Raw genomic sequence first — 12,008 nt, forward strand, 5'->3', positions numbered from 1 at the left:
GTGCCCCTGACTAAATTGTCACGTACTGCATGTTTTAAAAGTTCCTGCAGCACACTGATTGACAATCACCGACATAAAGCAAGCCACAAGCTCAGTCCTTTTTATGACTACAGTGTAATTCTTATTCCATTTCTTCCAGAGAAAAACAAACATACAACCAAATTAAGGTAAAAAAATGTCTGCATTTTGAGAGAATAATCTGAGGGAAAATCATGTCAGTACTTCATGGAAGTTTTTCAAAGCTAACGTTGGAAGTCTCAGGAATGGCTGCAAGAAAGATACAACTTGATGGGCTGCAAATAGAGAAGAAAAAGTACAAAGAAATTACTGAAGAGGTTACTGAGGAGAATTAATATAAACAAAATAAACAAAATAGAAACAGACTCACAGATACAGAGAAGAAACTAATGATTACCAGAGGCGAAAGAAGTTGAAGGACTGAGTAAAAAGAGTGAAAGGATTAAGTACAAATTGGTAATTATAAAGTAGTCATGGGAATATAAAGTGCAGCATAAGGAATACAGTCAGTAATATTGTAATAACTATGTGTGGTGTTAGCTGGGTACTAGAAATATTGGGGGAGACACTTGTGTAACCACTATGCTGTATACCTGAAATAATACAAAATAATATTGGATGTAAATTATAATTGAAAAAATAAAATTTAGAAGTTAAGTAAATACAAAATTGTAGGTGCTTTGGAAGTAGAAGTAATGAAACATGTTTTTAGGAAAGATAAAAACTAGATTTAAATCTACAACATTGGCTTTTGGGGCCCATAATGCCTGCTTAGCTCTGAGGTGATACATCACAGACAAGAGGCTCCTTGTCTAAGGAGCCCTCCCAAGGCCTTCTTCATCCTTGTTCCTCAGGCTATAGATGAAGGAGTGCAGCATGGGGGTGACCACAGTGTACATCACTGAGGCTACAGAGCTTTGTAGGGAAGAATGGGTCACAGCAGAACTGAGATAGACCCCCAGGCTTGTCCCATAGTACAAGGAGACCACAGTGAGGTGAAACCCACAGGTGGGAAATGCTTTATATTTTCCCCCTGCAGAGGACAGACAATCTGAGAGTAAGAAAAGAGAATTCCAGTGACAGGAATCACACCTAGTAGGGCAGCAGTCACATACATGAAGACATTATTGATGAAGGTGTCTGAGCAGGCTACCTTGAGAATCTGAGCCAGTTCACAGAAGAAATGTGGAATTTCAGTTCCTGCACAGGTCAGCCTCCTCATCAGTAGGATATGAACCAGGGAGACCCAGAATATGATGAACCAACACAACAGAACCAGCAGGCCACACAGGCATGGGTTCATGGTGACCATTTAGTGCAGGGGGTGGCAGATGGCCACATACTGGTCATAGGCCATCACGGTCCAAAGGAAATCATCCATTCTAGCAAAAATCATTTAAAAAAATACAGTTGAATGAAGCATCCATTGTAGGAGATGGCTTTGCTCTGTGTCTGGATGTTCACCAGCATCTTCGGGATGGTAGTGGAGGTGAAACAGATGTTGACAAAGGACAGATTGCAGAGGAAGAAGTACATGGGGGTGTGCAGGTGGCAGTCTGAGCTGATGGCCAGGATGGTGAGCAGGTTCCCAAGTATAGTGACCAGGTACATGAACAGTAACACTCCAAAGAGGAAGGGCTGCAGTTCAGGATCCTTTGAGAGACCCATGAGGAGGAATTCTGATACTTCTGTGTGGTTTCCTGCTTCCATGCTGCTGGTGTGTCTGCTGGAGGAGGCAAAAGCAACACTTAGGGAACTTCCAACAGGCATATCAGCTCGTTGTCTTCACTTCCATCTTTGCAAGGATCTCCTTCACTCTCAATCAGTCCTTCCAATGACTGATTCACTCAGACAAATGGTAGCCAATTTCATTTCCAATGTAATTAGTCTGTGTTAAATTTATTGGAAATTTTTTTCTATCTCCTACTCACTTGCCCTAATTCTACTTTAAGTTACAGACATAAATCAATGTCTTCTATGATATGACCCTTCCAAAATATTTGAAGACATTTAATATCTTTTCTTTGATAATCTCCATACTTCTTTCATTAACATAGCTCTATAACATATGTTAATTCCTGGATTCTCAAAACAGCCTCAATTCTATGATCTGATGCTTCCCATTGATGTGACAGTTAACTCTCTAGTGCCTTATTTTACTTCTGAAAATGTTGTTACTGCTATTATTTTCTTTATGAGTGTTACTAATGCCTTTGTGCAGAGTAGGATCTCAGTAAATTGTAGCTATTATTGTTACACTATCATTATTAATCTATTCCTCTAATTACATTGATCTTTGATATATAACTCTTCCAAAGTGCAGTATAGAGATGTGATTCAAAAAATGGGGTTCTCAGTGAGGCTTGCTACAACGTAGTTTTGGTCCACCCATTTCCTATGTGTGCGACCTAGACAAAGTTCTCTCATCTCTACTAGCTGCAGATACCTCCCTTCTATAATGGGTGTTATAGATACTTTCTACACTGTAAGACTAATGAGTGATTTAAGTGAGATGATGTATGTGATTTTCCAGAGCAGTTCCTGTGACACAGTGGACACCTGAGAAGTGTGAACTTTTGTCCTTGGCATCACAGCAATGATGGCATAGCTGTCATTGATCAGTACTGCCCACAAACTGGACCAGCCATCAAAAATGGAATTCTGATCATTATAAACACAACAGATCTGTTACCTCTTTTGATTACTATGCAGCACTTCTGCTTAGTGAAAATCCTTATGGCTCCTCTCTCCAATACTGCCTGCCAGGTGGATTCTTCCAAGGAGAGGGAAAGCCACGTGGACTGCATAGGTAAGAGGGGTAAACAAAAACACAAAACCATTCAAATAAAATACAAAGCATGTGTGAGAGCATATGCTCATGTGTATGTGCTCATGAGTAAAGCTGCATTGCTTTAGAAATCCACAGTTAGCCCTGGCCGGGTGGCTCACTTGGTTGGAGCATCATCCCATACACCACCAAAAGGTCCCAGGTTCAATTCCTGATTGTGGCATATACAGAAGTCAACCAATCAATGTTTCTCTGTCTCTCTCCCTTCCTCTCTCTCTAAAATCAATAAACTTATCTCAAATGAAGATTAATTCTTTTTAAATTGCAGTTAATTGTAAAAAAAAAGTAGATTAAAAAATCTGATAGATTTGATTAACAATATTCAAAGCTTCTATAAATCAAATAGTCCCTAAAAGATTAAGAGGCAAATTTAAGATGAAAATAAATGTTTACATTCTCTGTTAATTACACAGAGGAGAAAAAATTTCTGAGGACCCATTTAGTCTGGGGAGGTGGGTGGAAAATGCCTCTCTAAAATATGAACATTTAAACTGTGAGATGAAGGATGGGTAATTATTAATCAGAGAAAAGAGGAAAAGGGCCAGCTTTGGGGGCTGAGAGAACAGAATTCGTGTTGTCCCGAAGTCCAGTGAAGTTGGGAAGAAAAGGGACTGGAAAGGCCACTGTGATGGAGAACAGATGGTGGGGATCAGGAGAATGGAGGGTGTGAGGCTCATCTATCAAGCATCCGGAAGTATTCCTTGAAGTGCCTCTCATGTTGGTAATTTTGTTTATTTGTGGATCAGATGTCATGACTGTTTTGCTCACCCTTGCCTTCCAGCAACTTGTGTGGTGCCTGGCACATGATACGTGCCATTAACTGTAACAGAAAAAAACAATTTTCAAGGGCATCATATGCCTACATAAGGACCCAAAATAGAATAGTAAAGTTAAATAAAATGCATCCATATCTATTTGAAAAGAGTAATATATCATGAACAAGTAGTACCTACTCTAGATATGAAAAACTGGTTTAGTAGTGAAATGTTTGCAAACATAACTCACAAAAGTAGGTCAATAATGAAGAGTTATAACCATAACCACATGGAAAATGTGTTTAAGAAAATGTAACAGTCATTACTGTGTTTAGCAGCCAGGACAGAGCCTCTCACTAAGTGAGGAAACTCTTAGGAAATTGTTAAGGACAGTTTCTTAACCCAGTAAATAACAGCTATTTTAAAACTACAGCCAACAGTATATTCTACACTAAAACCCTAAAATTAAATTCAGGAAAAGGCCAAAGCAGTCTGCTCCGCCATCACTCACTCCTGAATCAGTAATCTCCAACATCAATCATTTACATATCAATAGTCTACTGAATTTTTAAAGAAATTGGTTAGATGCTCTGGCTGGTATGGCTCAGTGGATTGAGCAGCAGCCTGCAAACTGAAACATCACCAGTTCCATTCCTGGTCAGGGCACATGCCTGAGTTGCAGGCCAAGTTCCCAGTTGGGGATGTGTGGGAGGCAACTGATTGATACGTCTCTTGCACATCAATGATTCTATCCCTCTCCTTCTCCCTCTCTTCCCCTCTCTCTAAAAATAAATAAATAAAATACTTTTTAATTTTTAAAGAAATTGGTAAGATGAGAAAAGGAAATTAGTCTGGTTATCAAGCCTTGAAAACATGTACATTATCTGTAAATAATATTGTGGGCATTGAACAACAGCAATAGAAACTATTAAGTGCTATGAGTTAAGTCTGCTCTGCTTCAAAAATAGTTAGGGAACATGATAGAAAAATCCAACTACACAAAGAACAAAACAGACAATACCTCATGTAGCTCTCCAGTGAGTAGTTAATAAATAAATAATTAGACACAGAATATCCTAAAGGAGTCTACACTTACGAGAAAGAGTTGGAGTGTTGTAGAGTCTCTGGGAAATAACTTATTGGGGAGAGGCTCTAAATTCCAAAAACAGAGAGAGAAGGAAACAGAAAAAGAACTGGAAAACACTGGCTTCAGGAGAAACTAAAGTATCTTAAAGCTACAGGGACTTCACCTTTCCCAGTCTCATTATTCTAGAGGGAAAAGTCTGGTATCCACTTTTTCTCCTCTTTTTCTTCTTACTCTACCAGCCCTGGTAGGACACAATGACCCTATGTAATAGTTACCAGTGAAACCCTCTATTCTCTGAGGTATGTCCCAGAGAAGTCCACTTGGATTTTCACATAGGCTGGGATCAAAGAATTATAGGAAATGGGCAATAAGGACATGCTATTATCATCTCAAGGGTTGAATTCTCAGAGCTCCATATTAAATAAATTGTTCTGTTGACTTTACTTTCTCCAAACAACAACTTCCTTGGGACACAAAGATAACAGAATGAAAAATTTTCAGCCAATGTTGTATCTCTTAGGCAACAATGGGGAAAGAAGGCATTTTCTCCAAGCAGGAATACTTATTTCTTTGGTTAAATTTCAAAGTAACAGGTGTCCCCTAAGGAATGTTTAATTTCCTCGGAACTTCAACCAAACGCAGGAACTTCTTATGATGCTCTTATGATGTTCTCAGAAGAATCTGAGACTTTAAGAATCACTTGGTGTTCACAGTGTCATGCAGGCCAAGAGGTCCTTTCTGAAGAAAAGCAGAGTGGTTAATAGTTTGAGTGTTAAAGGGCAGCTTTGGCCCTGGTCCCCCAGGGGCCTCCTTAGCTGGCATGGCCCCCTCCACTTGTGTCAGTCAGGCCCTGGGTCCCCACATTGAGCTGGGTTGGAAGTGCAGTAAGGGCATGGCTGTGGGGCGTTTTTGTCCACTGTTCTCTCTTCAGAAGCCTTCACAGTAACCTTCGTGACTTTTCTCCAGAAGAAAAAGAATTTCTGCTGTGTGAGTCACATTGTTCCAACCCCCAGGCCACCAGTCCTCAGGGACCGAAGATGCAAGAGTGTTCTCATGAACACTGAGGAGAAGAAGAGGTTGCAACCTCTTCTTTTGTATAGGTAACAATATTCCCATTAGAAAATATTGTCATCTGAAAATTTGGCTTTACCTTTGCCTGTTCTTTATTTTTGACCATTACATACAGATAGAAAGGTAAAATACTTTCCGTATATTGTAAACCAGGTTGATTTTAGACTGTAATAAAAAATAAAAGCCTTTATTTAAGCCAAAGGATCTGTGCAGTCTGGAAGACACAGATTCAGTTAGCAACTTAAGTTGTACTCCACTGAGACAAAGAGGAGGCTGTCTTTATAGGGAAAGTTCCTGCCCAAGTTCCTAATTGTATGTAAATGAGTCTTCCAAGTTGTGCAGTTCTGATTGGTACAAATTGTGCTCAGCCTAGTTGGTATAGATACAAACAAGGAGATAACTGGTGTGGTTATGATTGGTTGGGACAGGTCTTAGTCCATTGGTTGGAAGATAAAACCAGGATTTCCCTGCAGTGGTTGACTCAAGGAACAAACAGGTTGAAAGCTCAGTCTGTGGATTTTCCTGAAATTCAGAATGCATGGGAGGCCTCTGCAGTGGCTGCTAGGCTAGGTATAAATTTAGGCCGTTAACCATGAGGAGTCCATTTTGACAGGTGTATTTCTCCTCAGGTTTCATATTTCCTCCTTTTGATCAAACCTGTCCTCAGACAGTGTTAACTACTGATCATGTCACTTCCTCCCACATCAGTGCCAGAGTGGTTTGGCTACCAGTTCCTGTTCTGTCTAGTCCTTCGGTGTCACTCCTGTGGTCAGGCAGTAGCCAATAGACTAACTAGCGTCATTTGCATACAAGAGGTCTCTGGGCACCTGTAGAACTCAGAGAAATTTTCTAAGGTTAAGTGTATCCTGATGTGGAATTTGCATGGCCTCAGCAGGGTTCCTTACAGTATCTTATAGAACAGCTAAAGCAATTTCAGAGGATTTGAAGAACAAACAAAAAACACTCATTCCACAGTATCAAGAAAAAACAGGGGAAATGGGTGAAAGGCATTCGATGTTGGGAATCAAAACGTAAACCCATCTACAACAGATTTTACATACAGAGACTGAAAGTAAAGAGGTGGAATTTCCCTCACCAGTCTTATCAACTTTTCAATTACAGAGTAAGAATGATGAAATTGATTGCACTGATAAAAGTGATTCCTGTAGTAGTGAAAGGAGATATGTTCCAATGGGTCAGAAGTTACCTGGTGCATAAGCTCAACATGAAGATTATGTCCTCTTCCTGTGACTGAACACATGCAAAAGCTGACGCTGCCCTCCTCAGTCCTAGTGAGTAAAATTCTGCCCCACCTCTCATACTAAAGAGATGCCTTCCTGCTGTTACAACCTGTGGAAAGATACACTGCTTATCTTTCCTTTAGAAAGTCCTCCTCCCTCCCCAGGACCTCACAGGCCACTATTTATGTGAGAAGTGACAGAGGAGTCAAGGAAGTAGAAAAAGTGGAAAGAAGGCAATGACCTGCAAAAGAGGCAGGTCTGGGGTGAGTGAAGAAAGGGCCGGAGTTGCACTGACTGCAGGAGTCACCACAAGATCAAGGGACAATTTCCATGGGATGCTCAGTGGATGGCACTCCTGGGGGCTGAGGGAGACAGCCAGGACCAAGCTTGTCTGAGAGGGAAATAGAACAATATGAAGTCCGTAAGATGAGGCAAAGCTGGAGAAAACCTGTCCCCAGCATCGTCACTAAGTTTTGTTCACAGTGGGACAATCATACAGTCTCCACTGCTCTGTCACAAGAGTGCTTTCCATTCAGTTCCCCAGAGGGTATCCACATCCCTGTCAGACATGGCCTCTGGCAAGGGGAGGCTCTCTGGCACTACCTCAGCCAGAGTGGCACAGTATAAATGGGCTCAGTGAGGAGTGTATGCAGTGAAGCAGTCATTGTCATTACAATGTAAAAGCATACCAACCCAACAGGAGAATCCAGGTGACTAGAAGATGACCAAGTGTCAGTCCTGTAGGCCCACTTTTGGCCAGGTTGCAACTGGAAAAGTGTAGCATTGAGACTGGCCTGGCTTGGCTATCAGAGAAAAAGCAAAACACATCACACACAAGGATGGGTGATAAGGGCCGAATCGCTAATGCTTAAGAGATCTATAGAATCACCCCAACCACTATGCCTCTCAGCAAACCCTTAGATTTCAGACTCAGGATAATTTATCCCACATTCAGTTTCTTTTGACTGTGAATCACTTTTTCCATGACCTCAAAAGAACTGAGAGAACAGAAGGATTTCCCACACTTCTTACATTTTCTTTACAGGGTGAAGTTTTAATGCAAGTAAAATGAATGGAAATAACCAATAGTTTTCTCACATTGTTTACATTCTTGGGTTTCTCTCCACTGTGAGTTGATACATCTTTACAAAGGCCTGAGCCCTGAGTGAAAGGTTCCCACATCCCTTACATTTATAGGATTCCACTTCAGTATGAAGTCCTACATGTTGACTTAGGCCTGTGGAGGCAATGAAGGGTTTCCCACATTCCTTACATTCACAGAGTTCCTCTAGGAAATTCTTACTTAAGAGGAATATATTCATCTTACTTAAGAGGAATTCCTCTTAAGTAAGGATTTGCATGTAATGTGCAGTTAGACAGAATATATTCTGAATGTGGAAAGTGCCTCTCCAGTGTGAGCTTTTCCATGTTTCCTAAGATGAGAAGCTTGTAGGTAGACTTTCCTACAGTCCTTGCATCTATAGTTTTCTGCAGTGTAGATTCTCACATGAACTTACAATATGAATACCAAAAGGTTTTCCCACATTCTTTACATTTAGACCATCTCTTAGGAGAGTTTCTGCAGTTACATCTATGCTTGTGGGGTAAATGCTCTCCTGCATTCCTTCCCTTCAGAGTTTTTTCTCCATTCCGACTGCTCATCTGTGTGGGAAGGTGAGCTTTATTACCAAAGGCTTCCCCACTGCCACTGCATTTGAAGGTTTTCCCTTCACACCAGTTTCCCAGTACCCAGAATCTGGAGTCAGGCTGACACTTTTGCACACTGATTAAACCTGGAAAGTTTCTCTCCAGCAAAGGTTTTCTTCTGCAGAACAAAGCTTTTTCCATACTGACAACCCTCATGAGCATTCCCTCCACTTTGAGGTCTTCTGGGCATCTGATGGCATGAAGTTTTGCTGAAGTCTCTTCCACATTGCTTATAGCCACAGAGTTTCCACCCATTGTACAGTCTGTCATGTTGATGAATAAATAAATGATGATTAAGAGTTCTCAGTTTCATTAATTAATCCTACTCATCTCCAAATCAAAACATTCATACAATGATGATTATGATATTTACCATTTCCATGACATTCATACTCTTCCAGTCCTGTTGATTTCTTGTAAGCTGAATGATGAATCCTTCTGTCAGTATGATGTGCCATCAACTCTAATCTTAAAAATACTCTGGTACAATTTCAAAGACTGTATTAAATACTCAAAAGTCTCAAGATATATATATATATACACACACACACACTTATGGAGATTCCAAACAGTTTCAAGCTAGGTTTAGGACCCCTAAATTCATCATATTCAGAATCTCTTATCAGAGATATTGCTCCTTTTAAGGGAAAGCCACTTTCCTCAAATATATTTCACTCATGTTGATCTCTCAAATGAAAATCCCAAACTTTTTTGAATGTGGTAAATAAAATTTTTCTCTTTCAAACTTACTAATCTTACCATTTCTATCACACTGAATGTGTTCCCCCAAAAAAACCAAAAATACCCTGGAAATAAATGTAAATCTTTGCAAAAAGAACTGTAAGTTAGAAAAGTTAAAAACAATCAAGGCTTATTTGTGTTTGTTAACAAAATTAACATGCTAAAGTTTTAAGATTTAAGGAATTTATGTCAAACATTTAGTAATCATAAAGATATACAATCAAAATTCAGTAATTGATTAACAAACTATTCTATTAAAATTAAATATCATGGGGGAAAGAGACCAAATACTATCAGAAAACAAGAGTAGGAAACTTTTACATAGACATAATCAAAAAGAAAGGCATGAGCACCCAGAATACTGTAATTCCCACATTCACTTCCCTGGGAGTCATCCTCTTCTAGATTGCAATTCCCAAATACCACTTCACACTCAAGAACTTTCACACACAATTCCAGTAAGACAACAGACTAGATCAATGCTGTGCTCACCTCCTTCCAAGAACACATTAAAATTGCAACTAATCCCAAAAAGGTCAAAAAATCATAATATACAGAAAATTAAAAACGTGAGTGATGAAACGTGAAGTTCCAACACCAAGGTTTCCTCATAGCTGGAAGCATGTGGTGCAATACAGAGGACATACTCATGGGCAAGGTAATCTTCCATTTCTTGGTCTGAAAGGTGGGTTCCCTAGGGGCTTGCAAAATCTAGTGTCAGTTCATACGCACTTTCACACTATTTTCTGTATGTATGCTGTAATTATAACTTTTAAATATGGGAACACCCACAGAACAGCAGCATAAAGGTAAGGTGGCAGAAATAAAAACACTGCATTTGTAATCAAAACATTTGTAATGGAATCATTTAACCTGTAGCTGATATATAATGTAAAGGTGAATTTATACATGTTCAATAAAAATCCTATCTAAACATTTTGAAAAACCTATAGCTGATGTTCCAGATTGAACTTTTAAATTTTGTTAAAACATTCACAAAGTAACTAAACCACAAAGGTTGAAAACAAAAGTAGTATAAAATTTTTTTTAAAAAAAATACATTGAAGGATGTGTGGTAGACAGAATAATGGTCTCCAAAAGATAGCCATGTCCTGATTCCTGGAAACTGTAAATATGTGCCAGAAAACACCATCTTTCATTTTCTGTATTCTGATGCTTTGAGGGATTGGTGGCCTTGCTGACACTGAAGGGACTGTCCCTCCCAGGGTTAACCAACTCCAAGAGATAGTTGAAGTCACCCCAGAATAATCCTTTAACATGCAAATCATCCAATCCAGAGCCTACTATCCCACAACCCTCCTTTTGGGGACTCTCAAATTCTAAGTAACTATCAACTTGTTTTAGTCACTCCAGGGTTAGGGACCATCTAGGGACAGCCCCTGTGCCCAAGAGCCTGTTGAGAGTATCTAAACTAGAGAATGGCAAACCGACTTCTTCTACCTTACCTACTCCTTCACTGTGGCCACACATCCCCCCCTTGCTCACACCACCTCCTGACCAGCCCCACCGCTTCCCTGGGTAGAGCCCCTGTATGGCTTGCTGTGCCTCCTGTTTCTAGGGAACTGTATGCTCAACTTCATCCTTCATGACAGTCATTTCCATGTGTGCTTGCTTTCCCATACACAATTAGGACAAATCCCACGTACACTTAAAACAGTGTAAGTTTACAAGGCAAAGAGAAATTAAGGCTGTACAACAGCTGACTTTAAAATAGGGAAAGTATCCTGGACTATATAGCTAGGCCCAATGCAACTGCAAGGGTCCTTAAAAGTAGACTGTGGTTGAGAAGGCAGCATGGGAAAGACTTGGACTGATGTTTCTGGCTTTGGGGATAGGAGGAGGAGACCAAAGGCATTAAGGGGCTAGAAAAAGCAAGTGAGCAAAGTCACCCCCAAACACAGTCCTACTGATACCTTCATTTTAGCTCAGTGAGGCCTTTTGGACTTCTGATGTCTAAAATTTTAATAGATCAAGTATTTGTTATTTTATGCCATTACCTTCATGGTAATTTATTAAAGCAGCAATAGATAACTAATACTTACCGTAAAGCCAGGATATTAGGGCAAAGGCTATAGGTTTGAAGAGGAATATTTATCTTTACTGTGATGTTTAATGACAGCTTTGCACACTCTGTTCCACAAAATCAGCTTTTGAAAATGTCCCCAGTGCCATTCATGATCAAATCCCAGTCATGGACACCAACCTTAACTCTATTCCTATTTCACAAGCCAATACTCAATCCATTTGCCACTTCCTCCCATGACCCCAATGGCTAAAGTTAGCATTTCCCTGGGGCTTGCCAGTGCTCAAGTGAAATCTTCTCATCTAATGGCTTTAAGCACCCTCTGTACACTGGTGTCTCTCAAATGTTAAATGGGCAGCCTGATGAGGAGCTGGTTTTTCTCCTGTACCAGGAAGTCTAGAAACAGGCAGGCCAATGGCTTGTGCAAAAACACCAATACAGAGAAAGAGTCCCTGTGTTTTTTAACCGACCATATTTGCCTGTGGTTTTTGTCCCT

General features: G+C 40.1%; 1 pseudogene; it reads right to left on the reverse strand.

Annotated features, from left to right (window-relative positions):
- Positions 1–450: 450 nt before the first annotated feature.
- LOC119035840 (olfactory receptor 7D4-like) lies at positions 451–7,817 on the reverse strand (annotated as a pseudogene).
- Positions 7,818–12,008: the final 4,191 nt, after the last annotated feature.

This window comes from Artibeus jamaicensis, unplaced genomic scaffold, assembly GCF_021234435.1.
Source record: "Artibeus jamaicensis isolate MK-2021 breed Jamaican fruit bat unplaced genomic scaffold, CSHL_Jam_final contig_1866, whole genome shotgun sequence".
Classification (NCBI taxonomy): domain Eukaryota; kingdom Metazoa; phylum Chordata; class Mammalia; order Chiroptera; family Phyllostomidae; genus Artibeus; species Artibeus jamaicensis.